At 51.3% G+C, this 25,835-nt stretch overlaps 1 protein-coding gene across 4 annotated transcripts in view; it reads right to left on the bottom strand.

Moving 5' to 3' along the window:
* Nucleotides 1-25,835, bottom strand: part of LOC144115717 (SH2 domain-containing protein 4A-like) — a 336,736-nt gene that overhangs the window by 33,336 nt on the left and 277,565 nt on the right. Inside the window, exon 1 of one of the 4 annotated variants that reach the window (XM_077650195.1) lies at nt 20,634-20,963. The exons of the other annotated variants lie outside the window; for them this stretch is intronic. The gene's annotated coding sequence lies outside the window, so the exon portion shown is untranslated. Of the gene's footprint in view, nt 1-20,633; nt 20,964-25,835 lie in introns of those variants that run through there. 4 annotated transcript variants of the gene reach the window in all.

Here is a 25,835-nt window from a genome sequence, read left to right as displayed (position 1 = left end):
CCTTCCAGCAATTCTTTCTCGGTTAGGTGTATGAAGTCGTTTTCTGAGATGACACCACGAACTGAGTTTAGGGATCGGTGCGCTGTTATTGAAACTGGGATTTCTCCGATGGATGCAATGTTTGCGATTTTCGAGTTCTGGGTTTTGTCAAGGAGTTCTAACAATAAGTCTCCGCTGGCCATTTTAGACACCTTGTAGCCAGGGCCCAGGGTATCTGTTAGGCATTTAGATACAAGGAACGGAGAAATTATTCTTGCTTGTTTTTCATTACTTTCGCTGTGGATAACATAGAACTTGGTGAATGTCACTGTCGGTTTCCTTTTTGAAAAAAAGTCTGCTGCTTCGTTCCGCCCTCTCTTGAGAGAGCGATCGGGTTTTGAAAGTGGGGGAGCCATAAAAAATGAAGTTTTTCAGTCATGGTGCCAGCCACCCACCATGGAGTCCAACAAGGGGACGGGACAGGAACTTGAACGCAAGTCCTGCCCACGCCAGCTGTACACCTCAACTATAACCAAATCCGACACAACTCAGGGTGGTTGGCCACACAAGGTTAACCCTCGCCGCCTATGAAAAGTGAAAAAACTAAGAAGTGAGTAGGAGATAGGAGAGTTGTGAGAAAGGGATAGGAAAGTGAAAGACAGTGTGGAGGATAGGAAAAGGCGACTGCCGATTTCCCCCGGTCGGGTCAGGCGGTGCCGTCTACGTGAAGCTGGGGCCAAAGTGGTGTGTTGCCTCCGCCGAGGGGCCTTAAGGGTCCAAACGCTCGGCATCGGCTCAACCACCAGGATCCCCTTTTCCCCGGACACGGCGATGCCACGCACGGCGAGGCGCGGGTGCTCGGGTCCGTGGTGATGCACAGTTCACCATCATCCCCTTGCGGGGACGTCCCTGCGGATGCTCGGGAACCCGCGGTGTCGCCACTCACCGTCGCGACGCCTGCAAGCTGCAGGCGCCCCCCTGCGGGGCTACCATGAAAAAAAGTCACTCCATTGCAAAAAAAAGGGGGGTAAAACAAATTCATTTGCACTAAGTCTGCTTACGAGCGGAAATACGAGAAAGGATAGGGAATCCCTTCTCCCTCTATTTTTTCTTTTCATTTTTAGAATTTGTTCATTTATTGTTTTTATTTTTCATTTTCTTCTATTTTCATTTGTTCTCCATAATTTCTTATTTATTATTTTTATTACGCTTTTTTTCTTTTAATTTCTTTTTATTTCCTACTTAAAATATACCTAAAATTTGATTTCTGCCAGTTTTTTTTTTTAAGCCTTCAATAGCTTCACTTAGTAAAGCAGCTGAATGGGCTAGTTGGTTTTGCATCTTAGTGAAAAACAGCGCACAAGCAAACCCCTTCTTTCTGTCTGTGTTTGCTTGTGCGCTGTTTTTCACTAAGCTTCACTTAACACGGCATATTATTTGACTCCCGCGTTAATAGTAACTCAACACACAACAGCGTAATTTTTTCTGCCTCTAAGGCTCATTGATTGCGCAAGACATACTGCCTACCTTTCATTAACATCATATTGAGATAACCTCTTCGAAGACAACAGTATTCACTGTTTCACGAAAAACTTGCTAGTTGTAAAACTGCAAATTGCGAAGCCTTCCACCTTAGTGGAGGACTCCGGATTAATTTAGACCCCCTGAAGTTCTGTAATGTGCACTAAGAAGGCAAAGCCACGGCCGCTCGATCTACCGGAGATCTACAGGAGATCTAGAGGCCGTGGTGGCACAGCACACCGGTGCTTTCGCATTTCGCCTCCATGGAAATGAGGACGTTGCGGACAGGGTTCTACGGAGAAATTATAAGCACATCTGCGCTATTTTTTCACACTGCGCCCCATATCATATGCCTACCGTATTTACTCGCGTAATGCACGCGCTCGCGCAATCAATGCACGCCCCCCTCTCTGGCTGTCAAAAATTGCAATTTTTTTTGCCCATTCGCGTAATGAACGCACCCCATTATTTTTGCGCGCAGTCCGTTGCCAGTGGTGGTAAACGCTATAGATGGCACCCTTTTTCGGACGCTGAAACAACACTACTACGCAGTACTATAAAGCGCCATCTGTCTAATGTCAATACTATGATATCTCAGCCTGCGGGACGAACGGCGAATAAAAATTGGTAGGATTTTGATGTATTTAAACCGAGTGCGAGAGCATAGCACGGTTTCGCTTTGCTGGGTCGTCGGCACGTCTGGCGATGGTATTAGACACGGGTTAGGCTGTTCGCGCCGCAAATGGAAGTTGATGACGATGTGCATTGCACAGCGCGAGCGTGTGTTGCAGTTCAAATTGAAGCCAACCAACCAACACGAGTCGTCGGCTGCGGTGATAGCATGGTGTTCTCGTGCACTGGCCAGCGAAGCGGTCCTGTTCGCGCCAGTCGCGGTAATCTTTATTTCATTTATTTACTTAGGCGAGGCTTCAGCGCTAAAACAGCTTTTTCAGCTCTGGTCGTGAAGTAGAGCTTTCGCTCTAAAATGTCGGGCGAATAATCCGAGCACCAACAGAAACCGCGGCCAGTCAGTCTCTGTTCGACCGGCAGCCATAACGAGGACCGCCGCAATAGCTAGCAACTTGTAGCGCTTGGTCTTCGCGCATGTGGATCATGTGGGTTGTGCTAGAGTGAGTGACCTAGCTAGCTGTGCTCTCTTTACACAACATTTAAGGAGGAGGGGCGCGACAATATAAACTATTTTCCTTCTTTTCGCATGAAATTTAACCAAATTTGGGGGCAAATAAGTAATATTTATGCTAATTCCAGAACTTTAATTTAGGCTAGATGGTATAGTTGCTGAGTAATTAAGGAGGAATTACTAACAAACAATAAGGAGAAAATTGAGGAAATCCAAAATTTTCTGTACGTCCGTCCGCATGTTCAGAAAGCCCTGCACTGTGCAATACAGCTATCAGTTCATTTTCTAAATGCTTAATGCTTATGCAAATAAAAGTTGAACTCCAGCATGCATATTTACACGAAAACGTTTATTGCAAAATATCTAAACCCGCCGCGGTGGCTCAGTGGTTAGGGCGCTCGACTACTGATCCGGAGTTCCCGGGTTCGAACCCGACCGCGGCGGCTGCGTTTTTATGGAGGAAAAACGCTAAGGCGCCCGTGTGCTGTGCTATGTCAGTGCACGTTAAAGATCCCCAGGTGGTCGAAATTATTCCGGAGCCCTCCACTACGGCACCTCTTCTCCCTTTCTTCTTTCACTCCCTCCTTTATCCCTTCCCTTACGGCGCGGTTCAGGTGTCCAACGATATATGAGACAGATACTGCGCCATTTCCTTTCCCCAAAAACCAATTATTATTATTATTAAAATATCTAAAAACCCGCCGCGGTGGCTCAGTAGCCGCTCGGCTACTGATGCGGAGCTCCCGGGTTCGAACCCGACCGCGGCGGCAGCGATTCGATGGAGGCGAAATGCAAAAGGCGCCCGTGTGCTGTGCGATGTCAGTGCACGTTAAAGATCCCCAGGTGGTCGAAATTATTCCGGAGCCCTCCACTACGGCACCTCTTCCTTCCTATCTTCGCTCAGTCCCTCCTTTATCCCTTCACTTACGGCGCGGTTCATCCTCCGATATGTGAGACATACTGCGCCATTTCCTTTCCCCAAAAACCAATTTTCATTTTCATTTCAGTGCACTACATAAGCACAAGACAGAAAAAAACGTTATAAACACGTGAACATTTTTTTTTTTTCTGTCTTGTGCTTATGTAGTGCACTGAAATGAAAATGAAAAATTGGTTTTTGGGGAAAGGAAATGGCGCAGTATATATGTCTCACATGTCGGAGGATGAACCGCGCCGTAAGTGAAGGGATAAAGGAGGAAAAAAAACGTTATAAACACGTGAACACCCCGCCGCGGTGGCTCAGTGGTTAGGGCGCTCGACTACTGATCCGAAGTTCCCGGGTTCGAACCCGACCGCGGCGGCTGCGTTTTCATGGAGGAAAAACGCTAAGGCGCCCGTGTGCTGTGCGATGTCAGTGCACGTTAAAGATCCCCAGGTGGTCGAAATTATTCCGGAGCCCTCCACTACGGCACCTCTTCCTTTCTTCTTTCACTCCCTTCCTTATCCCTTCCCTTACGGCGCGGTTCAGGTGTCCAACGATATATGAGACAGATACTGCGCCATTTCCTTTCCCCCCAAAACCAATTATTATTATTATTATTATTATTATTATTATTCATCGCACCAACGCATGCCAATTTTCCTTGTAAGTGCGCACGTGTCTGTGCCTCCGAACACAGTTTTTTTTTTAATATCCACACGTCGCTCGCCATGTATGATATTCCCTTTGTTCCAGTTGTCATTTCATCAACGCACGTACGTGCTTGTCATTAAGATAAATCCGGACAGTCAGGCCTGCTGTGCTACTCCCAACGTCACTGTGCGCGTGGGAATCACACAGGAACATAGTGAGCTGAGTTTCTAGCGAAAAGAACGGAGAAGAGTGGCATGGGTTTATTTGAAATTTGTAAACGTTATTCAAGGAGGTACCGTTCGGCGGAAGCTCGTCGGCAAAATAGCCACAAACAACGATATGTGAGACCGATACTGCGCCATTTCCTCTTCCCAAAAAAACAATTATAATTATAACACGTGAACAGATGCGTGTTGAATATGCGGGAAATATGCAGTGAGTATAGGGAACTGATCGATGGATGCCATGGGAGAAATTCCGCACAGACAGTTAAGACTGCGTGCGCGTGGAAATGCAGAAGCTTTATTGTCCCTGGGTGCAATGTTGCATCACAATTCTTATACGAAAGTTTGGGAAGGTACACAATTGAAGGTGCATATGTCGTCGGTTCGAATCCCTGTCGCAAGCTAGCCTCCAACTTGACTAGCACATGTAAGCTATATGCAACGAGAAATCGTATGACACATACGGAACGCTATACAACAAACGGTTGGGCCACAATTTCGGTACGAACACAGTAAAAACTGGCGCCACATGAGAATCGGCCAGCGGCTAGTATATTAGTAGACTTGTCATACTGTATGAGAAGCGGACGCTTCCCGAAGTGCTGCAACTTGACGACATTGTATAGAACGCGTGCAAGTGCACTGCCACGGCAGAAAACTAGTGACAGTGTGCAGTTTTTCCTACGTGCGAAAGTTAATTTGCTGAAGAGCATGAAGCTCCTTTCCTCATACCGCGTAACATTGTTAGACTAAATTTCTTGCTGGCTTTTCCTTTACTGACCTTCGTCATTTCCATCGCTGCGCGGTCCATGTGTCAAGTAACTGAAGTGAGACGGCTAGCCAGTGCACCTCTCCCTTCCTGGTAACGTCTTTCTCTTCCCCCATATTCAATATGTTTAAGGTTGTTCCTCCCTTCTCTTACGGCGCGGTTGAGGTGTCACAAAGAAGTAAGACAGTTCTGCACCTTTCATTTTAAAATGAAAATGAAAATTGGTTTTTGGGGAAAGGAAATGGCGCAATATCTGCCACACATATCGGCGGACACCCGAACCGCGCCCGCTGTAAGGGAAGGGATAAAGAGGGATTGAGAGAAGGAAGGAAGAAAGAGGTGCCGTAGTGGAGGGCTCCAGAATAATTTCGAAAAACCTGGGAATCTTTAACGTGCACTGACATCGCACAGCACACGGGCGCCTTAGTGTTTTTCCTCCATAAAAACGCAGCCGCCGCGGTCGGGGTCGAGCCCGGGAACTCCGGATCAGTAGTCGAGCGCCCTAACCACTGAGCCACCGCGGCGGGGAAAAGGAAGAAATTTATTACGAACTTTTAAAAACCGTGTTTTTCAAAATTCGCGGGCCGATCGGTGTACTCGTAGTGACCGATTTTGGAACTAAAATCGTGGAACAAAGACGTCACTGTACCATGACGTTGCCAGGCCACCACACGCTCTCATTCGCTGGAGCCACGGCAGCCACGACGTCACGGGCACACTTCCGGTAGCCGTGAAAATCGTCTGCTCGTGCCGCCGCGCGACCCTCTCGCGCAAGCGCGAGCCAGGGCATTGCCTTCGCGCATATGGTTTCAATTTTCCTCTGCCGCCTCCTGTCGGGAGGGAATTCCGGAGCCACTCGCACGGCTCTTCGTGGGCACGCATAGGGCTCGATGCCCATCGCGGCCGTAAAAGCGAGCAGTCGCACCTCGAGGTCCGGGTTTATTACTGCTAATTACCACAGACGACAAGCAAAGAAACCCGACGCGCGCCGCAATCCAGGAAGGCGAAGAAACCGGAGAGATGCTGCCGACGCTGCTGCTGGGGGGCTAGGAGCGACAACCGGAAGTTGCAAGATAAACGTCAGCGGATGACGTATTCATGGGCGGTGCCCTGTCCCGGGCTGTTCTCTATTTTTTTCTGGTGCTCCTCGTGTACGACTTGAGGGGGGAGAGGAGGAGCGTAATTTTTAATAGTCTATATCTTCGCTGTTATTGATGCCAGCTCAAAAATTCTTGCACTGGGGTGACGAGTGATCGAATGCCTATCTCTCGTCTGCTTTAAGTAATGTCAATTATTTTATGGCATAGTCCCTTTAAATAGGAGGCGGAATGCAAATACGTATGTATGTGTGTACCCGCCGCGGTGGCTCAGTGGTTAGGGCGCTCGACTACTGATCCGGAGTTCCCGGGTTCGAACCCGACCGCGGCGGCTGCGTTTTTATGGAGGAAAAACGCTAAGGCGCCTGTGTGCTGTGCGATGTCAGTGCACGTTATAGATCCCCAGGTGGTCGAAATTATTCCGGAGCCCTCCACTACGGTACCTAATTCTTCCTTTCTTCTTTCACTCCCTCTCTTATCCCTTCCCTTACGGCGCGATTCAGGTGTCCAACGATATATGAGACAGATACTGCGTCATTTCCTTTCCCCCAAAAACCAATTATTATTACTATTATCTTTAACGTGCATTGACATCGCACAGCACACGGGCGCCTTTGCGTTTTTCCTCCATAAAAACGCAGCCGCCGCGATCGGGTTCGAACCCGGGAACTCCGGATCAGTAGCCTAGCGCCCTAACCAGTGAGCCACCGCGGCGGGTAGGCCGTAAATGGAGACAGCATAATTGTAACTAATTCAGGGCTTTGTGCATCGCGTAGCACTCAGCTTACCGAAGTTTCGCACCTCGGGCAGAAAGCAGCCGGTCAGACGGTTATTATTTCGCAGATGGCTGAGTGGTTACACGTTCGGCTTTTGAGACTAAGGTTAGAGAATCGAACCCAGGTCACGGCGGCTGCATTTCAACAAAGGCCAAAAATGCCGTGCGTTGTCAGGGCACGTTAATTCCGGGTGATAAACATGAACTCGGCCCTCCACAACACGGCGTCACTGATGCTACACGAGCAGCACCGAGACGTTAAACCCCACATACCGCACCATGAAAATTGATTTTGTCCGGAGTACCCGGGTACGATCCCGACCGCGGCGGCTGCATTTCGATGGAGGCGAAACGCAAAGGCGCCCGTGTGCTGTGCGATGTCAGTGCACGTTAAAGATCCCCAGGTGGTCGAAATTACATCCAGAGCCCTCCACTACGGCACCTCTTTCTTCCTTTCTTCTCTCAGTCCCTCCTTTATCATTTCCATTACAACGCGGTTCTGGTGTCCACCGAGATAAGTGAGACAGTTACAGCGCCATTTCCTTTCCTCAAAAAACAATTTTCAATCTTTTCATAACTAATTTTTTTATTGTTTTTTTTGGGGGGGGAGGAAATGGCGCAGTATCTGTCTCATATATCGTTGGACACCTGAACCGCGCCGTAAGGGAAGGGTAAAGGGGGGAGTGAAAGAAGAAAGAAAGAGGTGCCGTAGTATTGGAGGGCTCCGGCATAATTTCGACCACCTGGGGATCTTTAACGTGCACTGACATCGCACAGCACACGGGCGCCTTAGCGTTTTTCCTCCATAAAAACGCAGCCGCCGCGGTCACGTTCGAACCCGAGAACTCCGGATCAGTAGTCGAGCGCCCTAACCACTGAGCCACCGCGGCGGGGCGCTTTCTTTCCATAACTCAAAATTTAGGACGACGCGATAGCGCCTTCTTTTTTTCGCTTTTTATTTATTTTCTCTCATTTCTTACCGATTACCAATCCACAATCACATTATCGATCACGGTAATCGATTACAATCACACTGCAGTTACCGATTCCATTACCAACCACTAAACTTGTCGATTACCAATCGCCCATTTCTAAGTCGCACTGCACGACATACTGCGCCACATACTCATACACACCGGAAGATAACACCGCCTTTTTATTCCGCGTAACTTTTGTCACCTAATTAGTATATTAATATTTGGTTTACTTTTTTTATTCCTCTAACATCAATACACATCCCAAACGCACGTTACTAAGTCACACACATCAGAAGAGTTCATTAGGTGCGCACTTGAACCAACGACCCGTCGCATCCCGTTGTCGGCCCTGTGTGCGGTATTTTCTAGCGAATGTATATGTAAGCTGCGTGACATCCTCAGGAACCAAGGTTTCTGTGATGAAGTCACTGAAGTGATGGATGTTCTTGTGATGGATGTTCTTCTGAAGTGATGGATGTTCTTGAAAGTACGTAAATTTGATGACATACCAATGGACACGGTAGGGGTGCTTCTGTACTTGCCACAACAGGCAATTAAGAGAAAAACCCTTCGCGGCCCATGCGCTGCGTGTCCGCCTGACACAGCGAGGGCCTGGGTTCAAACCCCAATGCCAGGTATTTTTAAAGCGAAAGCTTTACTACGTCAGCCAGCGAGCCATTTCGGCTCGTCGCGCACTTAGCCGTATGCCGTGGCCGACGAACGATGTTGAGCCGCTGTTGCCTAGCACGCCGCAGCCGCGCTCCAACAGATGGCGCCGCCGCCGCTCGCTCCACCAGGTGTGCTCCACTGGGGTACAGGGAGAGGAGGTGGCGCCTCACGGGGGGGGGGGGGGTATTTATATATATATATATATATATATATATATATATATATATATATATATATATATATATTCGACTTAACCCTGATGAAGGACGGTCCACTGTCTGAAACCGTTGGTGAATAAACCTACATAATCTAACCAGTTGTGACCTTTTCACTGTGCAAGTTTTCATTGGCCCGTTGTGCAACCCTGACTGCTCCCACTATATATATATATATATATATTGTCACGTAGTGGTGACGGCAGTCGAAGCAGCGATGAAGACGGACGAAAGGGTCTTCTAAAAGAACTGTTTATTGGGCTGACTTGCACCCAAAATGGACTGAATCACTCGGCGGCGGCGAAGCGACAAGCGTGCTCGGCGGTCGTCGAACAGAATGCCCGCCGCTGTCGGCCGTGCTCAATTTAAAGCTGATAGCGAACATTCGAGATAAAGGGCGCAAAGTTACTAGAACATTCCGGAACAACGTAGAATCAGCTTTGCCTGGCTGCGATCAATCGAGATAAATCTAGTCGCATCTTGCGTCGCAAACAAAGCGATAAGGTGGTGTCGCGGCAGATTTGAAAAACGAACACTGCAAATATTGGCGGCAATATATATATATATATATATATATATATATATATATATATATATATATATATATATATATATATATATATATATATATATATATATATGCGCTTCGCCTCAGTGTATTGTCTTTTCTTTCACTCTTTGCTCTCCTATCCTTTATCCCTCCTACTTTCAGCACGCGGCAGCGAGCGTGGCTCGGCTTGAGCCAGTAGGCAGGCCCGTGCACTTTCCTTTTCCTTCCAGCAACATCAGTCAGTCAGTCAGTCAGTGTATTGTGGTCGTTATGGAGAGCGCAACAACAACAGAACGAAGCGAGGAAGAGAGAACGCGCTCAAGAGGCGCCAGAAGAACGCGCCGCACGACTCGAGAAGCGTCGTAACGAAGATGCGGCTAGAAGAAGTGCCACGTCCCGGAGTGACTCTTCAACTGCGGAAGAGACCGGTTTGAGTTCTCGAGAGCATGGGAACGAGACGCTGCATAGACGACGTGCCGAGGAAACGAAGCTTTCGCAATTTAACTAGGGTTGACCAGAGCTAAACCACAGCCAATTTTTTTTCCTATATTCTGATTTAAGGATTCTGGGATTTTTTCGACTGAGGCGAGCGGCCGCGGTGGCTGAGTGGTTACGGCGCTCGGCTGCTGGCCCGAAAGACGCGGGTTCGATTCCGGTCGCGGCACTCGAATTTCGATGGAGGCGGAATTCTAGAGGCCCGTGTGCTGTGCGATGTCAGTGCACGTTAAAGAACCCCAGGTGGCCGAAATTTCCGGAGCCCTTCACTACGGCGTCTCTCATAGCCTGAGTCGCTATGCGACGTTAAACCCCCATAAACGATAAACCATTTTCCGACTGACGCCGGACGATGGGCGACGCCGTGTTTTCAGCAGAACGAGCTTCCTTAAGGCGCGCTCACACTAGCGGGAAGCTTCCCGCGCCGGCACGGCGTCAACGTCGACGCTGCCTCGCAGCTCCTCAGAATGACGCTCACACTGCGCGCGTTTTCACGCTGCGGTTGTCTTGGAATGTGGAGAGAGGAGGCGCTGAGGGAGGACCCGAACGAGCAGAAAGAGAAGGGGATAGTCACGTGACACTAGAGAAGACTGGAAAGCGCACCCTGCTAGCTCCCCTCCCGTCGCCCTGGCAAAGCAGCCGCCGAGTGCCGGCCGGCCGGCCGGACGCGCGCAGCCTCCGCCGACGGGGTCACTGAACTGGGACCGACGTCACGGTTCACGGTCGGCGCCCATTGGCTGTTCTCGTCAGCGGCACGGGAAAAATAGACCCATCGCTCCGCGGGACGGGAGAGCAGGCTGTCCGCGGGAGAAAAACCGGCTTGGGCGGGAAGCGGCACGCGGGAAACGCCCGGCGTTGCGCGTTTTCCCGCTAATGTGAGCGCGCCTTTAGGCTATCGCGTAACGATTTTCTGTACGTCAGCATGTTCAGAAAGCCCCGTCCTGTGCAATAAAGCTATCAGTGCTCTTTCTAGCTAACTAATACTTATGAAAATTAATGTTGAAGTTGAGCATGCATATTTACATGAAAACATTTTTTACGGAATAACTACAAAACCTATTCAGCGTGTACGTAGAGAAACCGAGAGCTTTACTGCACTCCTCAATGCCCCAGGATTCATGAGCAAAAAAAAATCGTTGTACTGCCTTTCTTTACGAAATTCCGAAGGGATGAGGGACTGCAATCGCACAAAAAGTGAAAGCTGAGAAAATCAACTGTCGGGCATGTCTGCTGGCTCGCCCCCCGGACGCGAGTGAAACAAGCGGTGGTTTTTGTGGAGGTTCGCGCGGCTCGGACGACGGATGGGAGACACCCCAGAGCGGCGTGAAGGGGGGCCGGAAGCCGGCGCCTGGCGGACGGCGAAGGCCCGAAGATGAACGGCAGCCACAAGGACGCCGCGGTTATGTGCGTGTACGCGCGGGCGATCCGGCGCCCCCAAGAGACGGCCGCGTGCACAGACCGAGGTGGCGGCAGTTGGCGCCGGATACGCGGCTGACGGCCGGGGAGCCGACCGAAGGGAGCAGCGGGGAAGCAAGGACGAGAGAGAGCTGGAAAGGAGGACCGGGAAGATAGGAACGAGAAGAACGGTAGAGACGGGTCGTGGATGCCGAGAGGAGAGGCCGCATCCCGACGGCAGGAAAGGGCCAAAATATGTAAATAATGTAGATAAATTCTCCCGTATTGTTCATTCCGTGGTGGTCCGGCTTCGTCGGGAGGAGCGAGGAAGAATCTGACTTCAAAAGTTTATTCCTGTGCTGGCCTCGTTGGTCACCTCGTAAGGTTTTCCGTTTGGCCAGAGAAACGCAGCGCTCAACCGAAGGAAGCTCCGAACTTCTGGCCTCTCTCCTCTTCACGGTGATGCTAAAACGGTGGTGCTCCGTCGTTGGGAAACCCGCGGAATCCGCGATGCACCGCGATCAGAAGAGCCATTCGCTCGCAATTTTCGACGACCACATAAACATGTTATTTCTTGAATTTGTGCTACATATTTCGCGATAATTTTTCCTCGCGGAACAAATGAAGACCTGACGAAGGAATACGAAAAAATATAGAAATAAAAATTTTGATCAAATTCGCCCCTCTTATTTGCCGCGTCCCCCCTTTCAGACAAACTTGCGGACTCTGCTCTAGAGCACGAATTTTTATTTTGAAGGTAAGTCGTACGGAAGAAAGTCCGATTAAAGGACCATATTTTTTTGTGCCGTTTCTGCCACTTCAATTTTTTTTTCTTAGTATTTATACCCCGCGTAATGAACGCACCCCTCAAATTTGGTCATTTTATTTGTTTTTTTAAGGGGGGGGGGCACATTCAGTATGCGTGTAAATACGGTACTGTTCGGTCGCGTGGCACTCAGTCTATGTTCTTTTTCTTTACTGTAATACACTTCATGGTGACATGCAATTTTCGCATGGCTACCTGACATTTTTTCTCTACGGAAAACAACTACCTTAACGACCGAAATCTTGATCTGAAATGTCTGCAAGCTCATTTCAATCATTAGCCAGCAGTACACTCCACATCGGCCACTTAAATGAACCTCAACAATAACACCCCATTATCATCTCGGAAGAATTATACGCCGCTGTTGCGATATGGAGCTTGAATTGTTGAACGCGCGTACGGTAAGTTCAGCCTTTTAATGGTCGCCTGTGCTATCACGTTGGACACCACAAAATAGCCTCGCTGACAATGACCACTCGTGTGCACGCTTGCTCTGCAGGTGCTTCCAAAGAGAGAAACGAGCGCTTCACGAATCACGCGTCAGTCCCTGAAGGAACAATCGCTGGTGAAATGTGCCACCGTGAGCAATACGAGAGGGAACATGAGAGAGAGCGTGGCACACAGCCTCAGACACTACTTACGGTGCTACGCAGCGGCTGCATTTAGCAACAAGGGGGTTCTGCCGCATACCGCTGGGAAGGACGGACGAATGGATGAGAAAAGCGCTGCATTAACAAAAGGAAGGTTAGAAGATTGGTGGAGGATGTCAAGGGAGGGGTGAATTTACAAAAAAGATCGTATTTCAAAAGGGAAAGCCGAAATTCCAAACAAAAAACGGGGGGTGTAACGTAGGCACAAGCTGCCGCGCGGTACTAACAGTAAAGCAATTATCATCCATCCATGCCGGCTGCTAGCACACAGCCAGTCGCACTTTACTCTCCAGTCAGCCGCTTATTACGGGAAACATTAGGAAACATCCCGATTTCGCGCTATCACTACAAACTTCGGGAAGTAAACAAAAAATTGCCGCAAAAATAGCATAAAGAGAAAAAAAAGAGTGCGATATTTATCACAACACTACGACCTGCTGCTGACGAAATGTTCCGCCTACTGTACAAGCGGCAAGAACACTGGTAATCGACAGGACCGCACTTCCCTTTCCTGGGCGCGGCCGCTGCGCACCGTTACACGCATGTGGCTAATCGCCGCCGCGCTTACTGCTCACAACAATCCAATGTCTGCTCGACGACATCAGCTGCACTCCAAAGCCTCCTCGGCCAAACACTCGCCGCACTTCCGCCGGGCGGCCTGCGGGGACATAAGGGTGTGACGCGATAGCGTAATGGGTTAATGCCCATATATGCAGATTGGTCACTGTCCACTTTACATCCATGGATCCCTAGGAGTCCTCAGACAGCTTCGGGCGCAGCGGTTAAGCTATGCGCCATTGCCCTGCGATGGCATGTGCTACCAGCGGTGGGCCTTGTGTGGCCCAAGTTGCTCTGACCGGACAATCTCTCGCGACCAACTACTAATTAACTGCGACCTGCCATGGTGGTCAGTTTGCTCACAACCCGGTGGGCAGGTTGTGATCACGCCGCAAGGTCACGTGACCTCGGTGGCCCACCTGCCTCCTAGGTTGCCTCTCTGGAAATTTTTCGTGGATTTTTCGTTCACGGGCAACGACGGCAGATTTTGTGCGACGCAAGCTCCTTAACGCTATCGCGTTAAAATTGTGTCGAATGATATGGTGCGGTATATGATATTTAACGTCCCAAAATGAGGGACGCTGTGCAGTGCAGGGCTCCGGATTAATTTAGACACCATCCGGGGTCCTAAAACGGCTGCGGACACTGCACAGGACAGGGGCAGGCGTTTGTGCTTTCCGCCTCCATTGGAATGCAGCCCCCATGGTTGAGATTCCATCCCGCGACGTTGGATTCAGCAGCAGAGTTCCAAAACGCCACCGACTCGTAGAGGCGGGTAAAATCGAAAACGCGATTCTTTGTAGTCTGCTCACGGGAGGTGGCGCAATGGCCAAGTTCTACACTAGCACAAGCCGCGCCCATTGCCTCCTACACAGTAGCGATCCGTTTCCAAGAAGGGGCAACCTGCGCATGCACCGGTTGACCCCCAGGTGCACGCCTGCCACTGCGCAGTTCGATCCACGCGCGAGTGGACCGCGGTTGCAGAATGCTAAAACCTCCGTCTGACTCTGCAGCAGGCAGACTGCACACCGCGACCGAACGCCACAGCCACTGCATGAGCCATCGCGGCAGCAGGTCCTTGCACAGCGCGGCCGAGACTTCCAAGCAAAACGGAAACTTTTCGGGTGCCACCGCATATCGTTACGCCGCACAGTCTGGAGGCGGCAGCGGTGGTGAAGCGGGAGCTGCAAAGTTCACACGCTAGACGCGATGCTTCGAAAATAAGTTAATTGGCACAGGAACGCCAGTGGTCAGTTCGGAAATGGCAGGGTGTATGCCGGTGCCAGGGTATGCCATAGCGTAACAGAGGTATCCGAAGAGGTAAGGCACTGTTCTTGCAGAACAGCGGACTGCAGGTGCTGTTGCCCAGTGCGGACGAGTCGGAGGTTCTAGACACACCACGGTCGCCAAAAGAACCTCGGGAGTCCCTGCGCGTGTGCCTAGGCCTGCCCAAAAACTCGCAGTGCGCCGCAACGTTGGCCGAGGCAGGAGCGTGGCCACTTGAGCTCCAAGCAGCGCGCAGGGCTTTGAATCACATCGACCGGCTTCACCGCGCACCGGACGGCGGCTCGCTGCTGCAGCATATGCGCTCGCACCCGCGCTCACGAATGGGCGCGGCGCTGCTCGAGTATGAGCAATTGACCCAAGGCCCACCCCCCTACGGCTCCTGCGCGCCCTGGCCTGCTGCCTCGGAGGTACAGCGAGAGATCGTCGGCATTGCGGGAAAGCGGAGCACACCCCTCTGTGCTGTGCAGCAGCTGGCCAGAGCCGTCATACGCGAGGAGCTCCAGGACCATCTCCTCGTGTATACACCGACGGCTCAGTGGCCCGCGACAGCTGCTCCCTTGCTGCGCCGGCCACCATCCCCGCCCTGCGACTGCACAGCCAGCAACACGCAGCCTTCCTGGACTCCTCCACCACGGCGGAGTTGATGGGGATCCCGCTCGGGCTGGACCTGCTGCTCACCCTCGGCCCTCCGCCGCCCAGGATTGCTCTGCTGTGCGACTCCCGCGGCGCCCTCAGCCGCCTGCAATCTAACGGCCGCGGTACCCCCCTAGTGCGGGAAATTCGCTCGCGCATCGAGCGCCTCGCGCAGAGAGGTTGTGCCGTGCGTGCACAGTGGGTGCCCGGTCACTGCGGCATCGCCGGCAACGAAGAAGCTGACCACCTCGCGACCGCTGCACACCAACTACCTGCCAGCGATCTGCCCCTTGCGCTGGAGGACGTGCTCGCGGCCATGCACGACCATCTCCGAAAGCAGCACCCCGGCCAGCGCATCGACAGTGTCACCGGCGGTAGCGCACTTACAAGGTCACAACGTGCAATGATCCTCCGCGCGCGCATTGGCTGCGTGTGGCCCGGGGAACGACGGGTGCGTCACGGAATCGCGACGAGTGATGTGTGTGACGGATGAGGTGCAGGGGAAACACTAGAACACCTGCTCCTTCACTGCGCCGCGTTCGCCGATGCTCGTCGCGATATGCTCGCGGCCTATAGGGCGCAGGACATACTACCAGACTCCATCAAGACGCTATTGTGGCCGCAGGGCAGTGCGCGCACTCGTGAGCGAACTTTGGTGAGCCTCCGTGCATTCCTCGAACACACGGGCTTGACGTCCCGTCTGTTCTCCGTCAGGTAGTTACACCCAGTGACCGAACGCTCCGCGAGTTCTACCTTGAACGATTAATAACTGGACGCCCCACTCCAGTTGTAACCAACACAGTGTTGTGCGCGTGTGTGATTTAATTCCTCTAAAATGAACTAACCACGCGCATAACCTGGACACATTTCTTATTGTGTAAATAGTTTGCACATATTACTTCTCCCCCTATCCTGTCTTCCTGTCCCCTCACCTCTTTCATTTCATTTCTCCATTCTGCCTACTATCCTTTACTTCCGCTGCCCCAGCTCAGGTGCTTCAGTATCGATGGCAGATGCCGGGGCTAGCAAAAATCTTTTCCTTCCTTTTTACTATTATTTTTAATAAAACCACTACCACCACCCAAGCAGGACCCAGTAGCCCGCAAGTATTCACGTCGCCGTAGGAACGATGCCTACTTTCTCTTCTGTTTTTCTTTTCGGCAAACTCGGCACATCGCAAATTCAATCGCCAAAACGAAACGGCTGCCACAGCCAGCCATCAATTTCTCTGTGCTGGTTGGAACTAAGAAATTGTCGAAATCGGAAGAAAAAAAAAGCCGTTTTCACATAATAGTAGAAAAAAAAGAAGCTGGATAAGAATAAATCTGTTAGATTTATGCGACACTCCAGAACGATTCAAACGAGCCAGCGCAAGGAGCGAAAAGACCAGAAGGATGTGTTGAAAGACTGGCTGGAGCATACGATCTAAATCCTCAACAGCTGCCCTTTCTTGCGACCTGTGGCAGCAGCAAGGTTGCTCAGCGATATGCATTTAACGTCAACAAGTAATAGTACACAGTAATTACCCACCGCGGTGGCTCAGCGGTTTAAGCGTTCGGCTGCTGAGCCCAAGGTCGCCGGCTCGAATCCCGGCGCCGTGGCGGCTGCATTTAAAGGGACTATGCAACGAGTAAAAAGTCACTTGTAAATGTTTTCAATGCTTAGAAATGATGCTAAGAAGCATTCACACCAAGTATGAGTCTTCAGAACTGAGCCGGCAATTTATTAATAATAATAATAATTGGTTTTGGGGGGAAAGGAAATGGCGCAGTATCTGTCTCATATATCGTTGGACACCTGAACCGCGCCGTAAGTGAAGGGATAAGGGAGGGAGTGAAAGAAGAAAGGAAGAGAGAGGTGCCGTAGTGGAGGGTTCCGGAATAATTTCGACCACCTGGGGATCTTTAACGTGCACTGACGTCGCACAGCCCACGGGCGCCTTAGCGTTTTTCCTCCATAAAAATGCAGCCGCCGCGGTCGGGGTCGAACCCGGGAACTCCGGATCCAGTAGTCGAGCGCCGTAACCACTGAGCCACCGCGGCGGGGAAAAAGAAGAAATTTATTAGGAACTTTTAAAAACCGTGTTTTTCAAAATTCGCGGGCCGATCGGTGTACTCGTAGTGACCGATTTTGGAACTAAAATCGTGGAACAAAGACGTCACTGTACCATGACGTCGCCAGGCCACCACACGCTCTCATTCGCTGGAGCCACGGCAGCCACCACGTCACGGGCACACTTCCGGTAGCCGTGAAAATCGTCTGCTCGTGCCGCCGCACGACCCTTTCGGGCAAGCGCTAGCCAGGGCATTGCCTTCGCGCATATGGTTTCAATTTTCCTCTGCCGCCTCCTGTCGGGAGTACCGGAGCCACTCGCACGGCTCTTCGTGGGCACGCATAGGGCTCGATGCCCATCGCGGCCGTAAAAGCGAGCAGTCGCACCTCGAGGTCCGGGTTTATTACTGCTAATTACCACAGATGACAAGCAAAGAAACCCGACGCGCGCCGCAATCCAGGAAGGCGAAGAGACCGGAGAGATGCCGCTGACGCTGCTGCTGGGGGGCTAGGAGCGACAACCGGAAGTAGCAAAATAAACGTCAGCGGATGAGTTGAGGGGGGAGAGGAGCGTAATTTTTAATCGTCTATATCTTCGCTGTTATTGATGCTAGCTCAAAAATTCTTGCACTGGGGTGACGAGTGATCGAATGCCTATCTCTCGTCTGCTTTACGTAATGTCAATTATTTTATAGCCTAGTCCCTTTAAATAGGAGGCGGAATGCAAATACGTATGTATGTGTGCTGAGCGATGTGAACGCACGGTAAGGAACGCCATGAGGCCTGAATCCCCATTGCCCCGTGAAAGTTTCGGGACGTTAAACTCCACATACTAAACATACACAACACGCACCCTGGCCTCGCCACCATTAAAAGCATTCAAAGGTGTTCTTCCATGGCGCGTGAACAATGGGCCTTACGCAGTACAACGTCGCATTTATCGCGCCGCCCCTCATAAGTGTCACCGCAATTTAACTTCCTTCCACGTCAGAAGCAGACTAAAATAGGTGATCTCGGCATCTGTTACGAATCAACACAGTTTCACCGCAACGCCATCACTGCAGTGATTTTGGTTTACAGCTACAGTACTACAAGGCACAGCGAAGCGAATGAACGGTCGGCAAAGCACTTGAACGACCTCGCATCACTGGGGCTGCATAATGCGCAGGTGAAGCGCAACCTCATCCACTGCACCCCATTGTGCAGCTTCCAAAGTGACTGCCAGTTTTTTTTTTTTTATGAGATACGTTTAATCAGCCACTGCCGCCGCCGAAACGACCAAGCAGAATGCGCATTGAAGTGTGTTGGGACGCTGAAATCAAGCCCTCCTAGCTAACTTGTCGCAACTCCAAGCGGTTGAATTTTTTTTTTTGTCAAAACAGGTAAGACCACGGCACATCAAACTAACCTTCGGTAACCAGCACTCCAAATGTATCTCCTTCGCGGCGTTGCAACAGGTCAGGTAGCGCCAGTATGTAATACGAGGCTCAATACGACCTACAACGCATGTGCGCAGTAGCTGGATCACTTCACGGAGTGCGACTTCGGTCGCAGTGCTGAACAGGCCGACAGTGCGAATAGGAGTCCCGATATGCCCGTTTCGCGCTGCGCGGCACATCCATTAGCTTTAAGTTTAAATGTCACAGTGACGTATAGAATACCTCTAGCACTCAGTTGGCACGCCACAACATTCGACAGCTGTTCCTTGCTTATGGACATGCGACCAACAGGCAACCGAAAGTCCCGACAGTTTACAAAAATTGAGCACGATCGCACATGACCGCCAAATAAGCAATAAACGAAAATGGTTATCACCCAAGTCCCATCGAGTTCAACAACCGCTTTGCAGCGAAATGCTGGTCGTGCAGAAAAACAACTGACTGCGCGAGAAAAGCCACGTGACGTTAAACAAAGCGAGCAACACCTGGATCGAGTACACGTGCGGCATTTAAACGCGCGACGGAACATCGCCTGCAACTGCAAAGCGCTGATAAATTCCTGAGGCCAGGCACTGCATGAAAACAAACAGGGAATGGAACGCGGGCTCGAGTGCAAAGCACGCCGCCAGGCTTGGCCTTGGAAGCAGAGCGAAAAACTAATACAAAGAGAGCGGAACTCGGCCACGAAAACTGCACCCAACCAGCGAAGACGCAGCACGAGATGAGGGGAGACGACGCAGAAACCGCGGCGGCGCCGAGAAGCAGTGCCGGCCCTCGGGAAACGGCCGCGCATTCCACGGATGCCACCGACTCCGCGGTGGGGTGGGTTCGACACGCCTCTCCGAAAATTCCACCCTGGCTTTTCTTTTCCAGAGAAGCAGCGACAGGTCGCGACGCCCTTCCACGTGACGGGCTCGTCAACAAGAGTGACGTTTCCTCCGCTGAATGGGTGGACACGGGCACCCAATACGCGACGTTGCGGCAAGGCGTATAAAATTCCCAACGAACGACACGTCGTGAATGTCAGATGTCACAAGCGTAATCAGGGCAGCGCAACGGCGACAGAAGTGAGCATCGGTTGTGCTCATTTCCGTCTGCTGCACGGATCGATTACGCCGATTATTTCGTTTAGCAGGTTAGAAAGGCGCACGTGTGTGGACTACTATTCCCTATTCCTACGCCCACTCTTCACTGTCAGTATGCACTCCGCAAAATCAATGTTGTGACGGCCTGACGTATCAAGTAGGCAAAGAAATCGCCGCATCAGTTGCGGTGAATGACACTTCGAAGCCAAACAAAATCACAATGTGAGACTAGGCGCAACAGGCGGTGACGCGTAGCGTACCAGATATCCTCCGTTCAGACGAAAAACAACGCTAACTTGGGCTTCCCATTGCAACTCCGACTCACGTCAGGCCATATCAGGAGCGGACAAGCGCGGTGATCACGGTGCCAACGCCACCGACGCGCGATGAAGCAATCCTTCCCGCTCAGATACACTCGTGACTCATCCCTTAAGTCCGAGCGGACGGACAGGCGAGCGAGCAGACCCACAACGGGTTCTGTCCCCGCACCATCCTATCACCACCAAGCTGTTCGCGCAGGACATCTCGGCGCCCATTACGCATGCTCCGCGCGGCGTATTTGACTCATCGTTTCTGAGGTGGCGGCTGCCCTGCTCTGGAAGTCGCCTCTCAGAGCAGCGCAACCGGGCCTACACTCCACCACGCCGCGCTCCAGGAAGTTGCGGCACGTTATTCAACTGCAAAGCCGAACCGAGTGATGAGATGAAAATAAAGAAAACTTACGGCGCCGATGGAGCGGCTGACGCTATAAAGACCACATGTAAAGGCACGCCGTTCGTCGGCCCAAACAAGGTGGCGATCCAGTATGCCCACGAAGTATTCTCCGGGCAACGGTGCACAAAACACAGCACAGGCACGCCAAACCGGGCGGGGACGACGATGGACCGCCTGCTCGCGGAGGCGCAGCCACCACCGCCGGCAGAAGCACGCGCCGCAGACCCACGCAGAGCTCGCTGTCCGCCGCTCCCCTCGCGTCTGCTGCTGGCAGACGGCCCTCTGCCCGCCGCTGCAGCTAGCCCTCGCCCAGTGCGTCGAGAGCGGAGGCGCGCTCATGTAGTGGAAAGAGGCGAACCGCACTCAACGCAACTCTCCTCCCTGATAATGTAAAAGGCTTGTGGCGCCACCGTGCGGCTGTTAGTGAAGCGCAATGACAAGGAAATAGCTATGTTCGCGTTCAGTCTTGTACTTGGCCACACGAGGACGCGTCGAGCGGGAGTTTAGTAATGCTTCCGCAAGGGTGTGTAGTTAATGGCGCGCTCTTCGGATTGTCCACTAAGTCTCTTTGGCCTCGACTACTGCTCTATCTCCGAGTTTCTCTCGCCGGCGCATCCTTACCGCCGTTCTCTCTCTCCAACTGGCGTACGAGGGGAAAGTGCTAGGAAGTGCCTCGCCCGCGTAGCTGATGCTGATAGCACTCGTTTCCTACGGGTGATGTTCTTTCGAGTGTGGTAGGCATGCATGCATCTGCGCGGCGGGGTCCGGCAGCCCTCAGCGCTCGTGTGCGCGTCCGGGCGCACTAGTAATGGCGCGCTCTTCGGATTGTCCACTAAGTCTCTTTGGCCTCGACTACTGCTCTATCTCCGAGTTTCTCTCGCCGGCGCATCCTTACCGCCGTTCTCTCTCTCCAACTGGCGTACGAGGGGAAAGTGCTAGGAAGTGCCTCGCCCGCGTAGCTGATGCTGATAGCACTCGTTTCCTACGGGTGATGTTCTTTCGAGTGTGGTAGGCATGCATGCATCTGCGCGGCGGGGTCCGGCAGCCCTCAGCGCTCGTGTGCGCGTCCGGGCGCACAATGGCCGTCTGAGAATCGGACCGGAACGGCCCGGAAATAATCGCGAGCGCGTCCAGTGGCTGGGCTGTCGCGACATGCATCGGCCGCTTGCTTCGCTGCGATCGTGCGTGCATGGTCCGAACGAGTATGCGTGGGCACGCTGCGATTGTGGAGGACATCATTGTCATCATTATTTCATTCCTCTCTCCCCATGCAGACTTCGGCTCCAAATATGGGTGAGAGGGCAAAAGAACCGTTTCTAGAGTGCTTTTGCGGGCCGCTGTAAAGTTTTGACACTGAAAACAGTAACATTAGTGCTTAACGTTCGGGAACGGTGCCAATATCTTCATGAGAGGTGGCAAGTTAAATGTCGGGTATGCATGATCGCTCTGTCGCATTGCTGCTCCTAAACAAAATAAATATGCAGGGTGTTCAAAATTACGCTTTACGAGTTTAAAAAAAAAAACATACCAAAAGCAGTGCACAAAAGTCATTATTGGAAATTTTCAGACAAACATGCACGCTAACTGCAGTGAATAAAAGTTCCTGAATTTCAGTTACTCAGGTTAAGACGACAATTTTTCGCATTCTAGGTGTCCGCCTGGCCGCGTAACCAATTAATTTTTAATTGGTTTTTGGAGAAAGGAAATGGCGCAGTATCTGTCTCATATATCGGCGGTCACCTGAACCGCACCGTAAGAGAAGGGATAAAGGAGAGTGTGAAAGAAGAAAGAAATGCCGCAGTGGAGGTTTTTCTTTCTTCTTTCACTCCTTCCTCTAGCCCTTCCCTTACGGCGCGGTTCAGGTGTCCAACGATATATGAGACATACTGCGCCATTTCCTTTCCCCCCCAAAAAAACAATTAAAAAATAAATTGGTTACGCGTCCAGGCGGACACCTAGAGTGAAGAAAATTATCGTCGTAACCTGAGTAACTGAAATTCAGTAACATTTATTCACTGCAGTTAGCGTGCATGTTTATACTGAAAACTTAGGGGCAGTGGCATTCAACGACTATTCCATTTTGTACAAATTTAGGAACTTGCCAGACACCAGCGTCCTGAGACATACGCATCTAAAATTTCAGCCCAGGACGTGTAATTACACATGCGAGATCACTGCGCTTGGCATGAAGCTCCTCCCCGGTTTGACGCAGATGTTGCGTATGGCGCTTCGCGCCCTGACAAGGTTGGGGAGTTACAGCCGACGGTTACAAATTTTCGCTCCTGGCCAGCTGAGCGGTATATCACTGCGCGCGAAGTCTAGAGCGGCACCTCATCTTATCACCCACTGTGGAAGCAATCGCTTAAAGGAACAGCACTCGCCCTACGGCACAGCGATTCTTTGGCTTCGCCGGCCAAGAGCGAAAAGTTATCACCGTCGCCTACATCTCCACGTTCTTGCTAGGCGGGCGCCATACGCGACAGCTGCGTCAAACCAGGGAGGAGCCTCACGCTGAGTGCCGCAGTCTCGCATGCGTAATTACACGGTTTGGGCTGAAATTTTAGACATTCATATCTCAGGACACAGTCGGGTTACTTAAATTGTACGAAACTGAATAGTCTTTTAATGCCACTTTTCAATGTAAGCATGCATTCTAACTGCAGTGAAAGAAAAGTTAAATAAATTTAGTTAATTACTCATGTTAAGATGACAAATTTTCTTGATGTTTGTGTCCGCCTGACCGCATAACCCATTTACAAATATGACTTTTTTGTACCGTTCTAGGTCTCTTTTTTTAATCCGTAAAGCCTAACTTCGAACAACGTGTGTAAAATGAACAAAGTATCTATAGCTTCACTGACCGGTGAGGGGTCCTAATAAGGTTCATCCTAATCATCAGGGTCCGAAGGAGGCGCTAAGGAAATTTTTGATGGGGGCCGATAACCAGGTTGTGTAACCGGGTTCCATAGAAAATCATGGGTTTCGCAGATGTTTATTTACTGATTATACTTTTTTAATTAAGTGCCCTGTCTCGTCTCCGTCGGTTTGTGCCTTATAAAATTTCAATTTCGCGTCCCGCGCCTTTCCCGTTCAAGCAGCACGCCAGGCAGACCGTCCCCTGACCGTATAGCGTTCGTCCAAGCTAACCGTCCATGAGCCTGGCGAAGTGCAGACCCGACACGATTATCGCCGATTTCTTCGCGGATAGCCACTGTTCTCCTAGTGGAGACGACTGGGAATAACTTGTTCGCTTTGTGTCGGCGCTCTCTCGCACATCTGTCAACTGCTGCGGTGGAAACGAGGCATCTACCTGTGGCGAAGTTGCCACTTGCGAACTTTGGTGAGGAACGAGCGCAGATGCACGAACCATTTTCGTCCTTATCAGTGAAATTTCATTGTACACCTGAAGGCGCGTTTTAAGCCACGACGACTGCGCATACTCTCCGAGCATTCAGTACGGCTTCGCCCGCGACTATTGCATGCAGTACATTTGACGTTTCGTGTAGAATATATATGTTGGCCTTTAGATGCAGCGCCACATCGCTATTAGACGACAGGAACGATTTCGGAGGTGGCGTTCCCGGTCGGCGGTTTCGTTTTACAGCGTAGCTCTTTTCGTGAAAACCGTGAATGAGCGCCGAGATAATCCCCTTCAGGCGATGAGCCATTGGCAATCGAGTCTTTAGGAGCCACTAATTTTATCATTAAATCAATCGCAAACGCTCGTGTCCGAGGTAGATCTTATCGCTGCAGCCGACGCGCCATTATATGAGGACCGTTATTATCCCGCGCCGATCCCTCTGTGCGTCGTTCAGATTATGTTGCTTGCGAAATAGAGTGGCCTTGTGATCCGATTCATACATGTATATTCAGTTCTGCAAAAGATAGTGTGCGATATGTATGATGCAATTACAGGAAATAGCGATGTCAATCAATTGTGAATTGTGTGGTTACACGTCCCCAAGCAACACTATAGGGTACAGGGGAAACCGTAGCGGTGGGCTCCGGATTAATTTAGGCCACCTGGGGTTCTTTAATGTGTGTTGACATCGCGCAGCACATGGGCGTTTTTGTAAATCGCCTTCATCGAAATACGGCCGCCGTGGCCGAGATCGAACCCGCGACCTAGGGGTCAGCAGCCGAACGCAAAGCCACTGGGCCACCGCGACGGGGGAAATCTGAACGAAGCGTTGCAAACTGTCCAGAATAAAACTGGAGGTTTCTATCCGCTGACGCTAGCACCTTGCGAATTCGACGCAGAGCTGACATCAACGCTAGTTAAAAGTTTGACAAACGAAAATTTCAGCCGGTAACGCCATTTGGCTCTCTGTCGTTTAAATCTAGCACAGAAGAAGTGTTGTAGTTTGCTTTCATGTATGGCGGACGCGCATTTTTCACAGATTTTTTTATTATTACTACGAAATCACTTCTAGCCGCCCACCCCGTCTTTCGGCGCCGTTGGAGTGAAGCCTCTGGCCAGCAACTGGGTCAGTGGACACCTCAATCGCGCTGTGTGGGCGTTGTCGTCCACCTACGAATTGAGGCTGTTATATGCGCCTCTCCTTTTCTCAAAACCAGCGGAAGGTTCGGACTCCGTTGATTTTGGGGAATGAAAGGCGCATAACTGCCGCCCTGGGTGAGTGGGTACCTCATTCGCGCTTTGAAGTACAGAGTCCAAATGAACAATATTTCGTACAATTTCGAACAATATTTCGTGTTTAGCAGTGCTAAGCCACCAGCCATTTTCTTTTTTTGGCGACATTCAACGGTGAAGATGGGAGTAATTGTGCTTGCCATATTTCTATGGCCTAAAAGAACACCCGGCGACTGGAAGTTGGCGACTATGACATCGCTTCGTCACCACCCTTGGCGCGTCGGGCCACGAGTGACCAAGCCGAGAATGAGTCTGCGATGAACGCAGATGCCACGTTCTCAACAGACGCCAGGGGTCAGGCATCGCATACGTAGTGGCGAGTAGATGGCGTTTTTAACTGGGAGGGTCTCGCTGTCGTCACGTGGTGGGTTCAGTCAACCGCACCGTGACGCGGCGGCCGGACCAAAGCGCCCTCGATCCACTCAGGCGCGTTCCAAGAAGCGCTTCCGGCGGCTCCTCGGGGACGCAACGCGGGACCCGTGCCAAGGTCGAGTCACCGCGAGCGGTGCGCTACGCGACGATCTCGGTGCGTGCCTTGGCTCTCACCGGCGCGACAT

This window comes from Amblyomma americanum, chromosome 1, assembly GCF_052857255.1.
Source record: "Amblyomma americanum isolate KBUSLIRL-KWMA chromosome 1, ASM5285725v1, whole genome shotgun sequence".
Lineage (NCBI taxonomy): Eukaryota > Metazoa > Arthropoda > Arachnida > Ixodida > Ixodidae > Amblyomma > Amblyomma americanum.
The sequence above is the reverse complement of the archived record's forward strand: the minus strand, read 5'-3'. Positions and strand labels throughout refer to the sequence as shown.